This window comes from Schistocerca nitens, chromosome 9, assembly GCF_023898315.1.
Source record: "Schistocerca nitens isolate TAMUIC-IGC-003100 chromosome 9, iqSchNite1.1, whole genome shotgun sequence".
In the NCBI taxonomy this organism is placed as follows: Eukaryota; Metazoa; Arthropoda; class Insecta; order Orthoptera; family Acrididae; genus Schistocerca; species Schistocerca nitens.
This window is the reverse complement of record NC_064622.1, coordinates 313,560,914-313,565,794: the sequence shown is the minus strand read 5'-3', so window position 1 is coordinate 313,565,794 and position 4,881 is coordinate 313,560,914.

Sequence of the window (4,881 nt, the reverse complement as noted above, 5' to 3'; positions counted from 1 at the left end):
AAGAGGTTTGAGCACTTGTTCAGTTGATGAGATGTGTTTTATAGTAACGAATATGAGCAAGTGCTCATAGTTCTTCTCAGGTAAGCAATTGAGAGCCCATGTTTATTTGATTTTTTTGTTTTTTGTTTTGGTCTATATTACTTTTTTTTGTTTTGGTCTATACTACCACCTCTCGAAATATGGAAAGCAAAGCGTTAGCAATAGGACAGATTTGTTTCACAGTATCTAAGATGAATAAGTGTTCAAAACTCTTAAGGTATGCATTTCAGAGCTCATGTTTACTAGACATTTTTGCTTCGAATGATTGTTTCTGTCATATCCCTGAATATTGGACATTCCTTCTGGGACAACCTGTATAGATAGAGAACATCCCTAAGTGGTCAGTTGAATTAAGTTCCATACACAGCAATATTTTCCGAGCATATTATAATTACCACCAAAATAATATTTACAAATGTGAAAACAGAATACAATTTTATAACAAGGTGTACAACAAAAGTGAATTTACACAATAAAATTGGAGATAGAACTAATGATTGTACATTCACTTCACGTTAATTTCGAAGACATTTTTTATCCTATTTTTGCGGATTTCAATAATAAGCAGACCATATGAAATAACGGTGAAGTAACTGACGTACAGTTCCGGTTAATTAGGATTTTAAATCACACGTGCACCAAATACCCCCTGGCAGAAAACCCGAAGAGACTTTCAAGACTTATTACGCCGGGAAAGCCTACGCAGTCACAACAAATACTCCTGTTGTTTGGAAAAGGCATCTATTGCGAAGAATAATGAAAATCTGCATAAGTGCAGATACCAAAGGGTTATCGTACGACTACTTTCGCACAACAATTGAAAGAAATTTTGACAAAAAAGGTAAAAATAAGAAATAGAAGTATTTGGAATAAATGAACTGAGTCTGTTACAATTTAATGTTCCAAATTACTTAAGAACCGTCGCCAACTCACTGTGTGACCAAAGTTACTCTATGATTATTCATTGTTTATAAACTGCAATTAAGAACTAATCATTGATTTGTAATCAGGTAAGAACGGAATCAAAGGCACGGACTCGAATTCAGATGTGAAAACACAGTTACTACCATGAATTAAAATTTCAGTCAGAAAACCAGCAGAATCATTTGTACTGAGCACATGCATGTTAAAGTTAATTGTTTGCAAAATAGCTTCTGTAATTAATAGCTTTGCGTTACTCACTGTAATCCTAACTGTTATTGATTTCAGAAATGCAAATGTTCATAAATCGTTGTTTTCTATTATAATAAGTTATTTCTGGAGGGTTCATAACGTTTCACTTTACACTACACTGTTATGTGATTTGCAGACGTGTGCAGAGTTTGCAGGGCACACAAAAGGCACAAAATGTATTACTCTGAAGTAATATTTTGTCACTATTAATTTAAGTTATGCTTTTACTCTTTTACTGTTGGGCATTATTCTGTAACTAGTTGTACTACCAAACAACAAAGTTTACTACTGTTAAGTGACAGTAGTACACAGCTTTGTAAATTGCTTTTCTTTATCTTAGTTACCAAAATTAAATAACCTCATCACTTTTAACGGTTTCCTGTTCTTTCATTGGTGGTATTCTCGGAATCAATAATTTTGGTAGGATAGGAGCCTGTTATGTAAATGATTAGGTAAATGATTGACGTGAAGTTCACTTACACTAACATTTGATGCGTAAAACATTTTGCTATTCACTTCAGAAAAGCTACTACGCTGGCTAGCCTTGTAAAATCTGAAAGATGAAACTGGTCGGGTATTACTTTGATGAATTGTTGTTGGTGCGATGCAAGGCATTATTCGTCGACAACGTATGGCAACAGACACTTCTTTTTCGCCGCTCCACTAACAAGTTTGGACCCAAAGTACTCGTCTTGAATATTAATTTCCCTTCATGGCACGGCAATACTTACTTCAAACGTATTCTTTGGCAAACTTCCCTGACTAGGCTAGCGTTTTTACTACATCATAATTAGAATATTCTTCTTTAATTAGTTCGTTTGAATTAATTGTTTGGCATTTAATTATATGAAAACATTAACAAAGTAATGAAACGTACATATACAAGAAATTATATCACAGTTACATTATGATTACAGGATTAATGTATTAAGCACTGTGTCGTAGTGTTACAATGTTACGAGACAGATACTCCTATGAAATTAAAAGTTTTTGTCAAGAAAAGTGCAGGGAGCTTTGTTGGACGTTGTGTTGCAGGCATTTCATTTATCTTTCTGTCTAACGTAAATTAACGGATAGATATCTAGCTTATCTTTTGCAGCAGAATTACAGCAGTTTTCCTAATTTTTAAAATTCTCTAAACCAATTATGTAAAAAAGGGAATATTATATTAAAACCTAGAGGGTCGATGACGCAATCAGTTTGTTTTGAGAGCCTTCGTAATATTTTGATGCGTGTTAACTACTTGGTGATGCATTCCATGTTACATCAAAGCACATGCGTTTCCTGGACAGAAGAGAGAAGTTCTTAACTACCCGTCGACGACGAGGTCATTAGAGCCTGAGGACAAGCTCATGTTGGGAAAATATTGGAAGAGAAATCGGGCAGGCCCTTTTAAAGTTAACATGCTGGCATTTGTCTCAGGCAGTTTAGGGAAACCACGGAAAATTTTAATCATGAGGCCAGTGTTGTACCATTGCGTTCTTCGATCAGTGTGTTTTTCGGAATGTTGTGTATGCACAGACATACAGTCTAAGTCGCGAGGATGTAACAAGTGTCTACTAATAGGTTATCCCATTATATATATATATATATATATATATATATATATATATATATGTTTGTGTATATATTGCTATCGATCGCTGACAGCATGAAAGTCCCTGGCAATCTGATGGATCGCGAGCAATTCGTGCGCAATATGGCTGCCTAACGGCTTAGCAACGGTCTGTGGCAATACGGCTGCGACTAGTTTCTCTAGTTATCAAGTGTGGTTGTGCACTTTGGTATCCTTTGGCTTCCCGCAAGTAGAATCGTAACTTCACGTTAGAATTTATAGTTATTCAAGGACAGAGAACTACTCAAAGAAGTGGTGGCCGGAGTTGCCGTTTATGCAGAGTATTTCAAGAAAACTATGTCTTCAAAACTCCATATTTGTTCACAAAAACATACTAGAAACGGGCGATGAACTGCAAAATACTCACAAAATCTTAAAGTTTCGATCTTAAAGTCCAAGAATGCAGGACTGTGTGTCGGTGTCCCGTGCGCCGTATCCGGCGTCGACTTATCTTCAAAAGATGCACAACTGGATTTTTCCACAACTTCAGGAGGACTGCACTGACTTTATTTTCCAACAGGATCCAGCTCCACCACACTGGGACAAAAACGTGCGTCAGTTTCTCCGCCTCAGTGATGGGTAGGGCGCATGGGTCCCCGAGACATTCCTGGCATTCTTGGCCTCCGAGATAACACCACGCGATTCTTTCTTGTGGGGATATGTGAAGGAAAGTGTGTTCATCTCCCCTTTACCTTGTGACATAGAAGAAGTGAAGAATAGATTAACAGCCGCCATAACTTCTGTAAAAGCAGATACATTGCGATAAAGTTTATGTCGAATGTAGCTATCGCCTAGATGTTGTTCGTTCTGCTAGTCGTGGATACATGGAGCATTTGGTATAGTACACATACAACTTTATGGTTTTGTGGGTGTTTTGCAATTCATCCTTTGTTTTTATTAATAATTTGAAATGAGTTCATTCTTTTTGAAACAACCTGTATTAAGAAGTAATACAAAATACACCCTCCGATTTTGCAGGAATTAGGATTTAGAGGCTCGTGCTGTAAACGTAGTAGAAGTGATGGGAACTTCATACGAATAGTCGTGATACACTGGGCTCCATCTGATAATTTCGAGTTACTTATGAAACAGTAACACAAAATGTTACAGTTTTTAACTTCTAAACAGAATTGCGGACTATGTCGTAAGTAGACATTTTAATTTAAATGTTCAGTGCAAGACTATTGTATAGGTATACTCTCTTAAAATTTCTTACCATCTAACTCTCCCTCATACAGTTTACAACAAGAGTTACAGTAATCATTAGTGCTGCTATTGAAAACAGTTCAGTGTACGATAATGAACGAAGCAGATGAAGTGAATTAAAATTTGTGCTAGCTTGCTAGGCACAAATGCTAACCATTACACCACCGCAGTGCGATGGCCAACATTGCTGCACGAACTTCTTAGCTGAGTACTCTCTCCAACACAAACTTCAATTCATTTTTCCCTTAAATATTGTCACTTCTGCCAAGGCTCTCCCATACTGGCAAGCACCCCAGCATTGGACGTAATGGGACGTCCTTGTACCATTGGTGATCTTATAGATCTTATAATTAAATGTTTCCTGAGACATTTAAGTCTCTTTTGATTATCTACGATAATGAACAAAGCAGCAGCAGTGTTGACCACCGTACTACGGATAGCCGCCACGGTAGTTCAGCGTGTTCGGGCAGAGAGTTTAGCTACCCTCTGTAATAAAAAAACTGAGTGAACAGATCAACGAACAACCTGAATGGGTGTCGTCGGACGTCAGCCATGAACAAATTCAACGAGAAAGATAGAACAAAATGAGATTTAAAAAAAAAACAAGTGGTGTAATGGTTAGCATTTCTGCCTTGCAAGAAGACCCGGGTTCGAGTCCCAGCGGCAGCACAAATTTTAATTCGTCTGCTTCGATCATTATCGTAAATAATAAAAAGAGATTTAAATGTCTCAGGGAACCATGTAATTGTAAGATCTACAGTTCTATGTATTAAGTCCAGACTCGTCGTCAAGTAGGGAGTGCCTAGGAATCCTTCGTACTCGGTTCACTAGATGATCAAATCAAACAA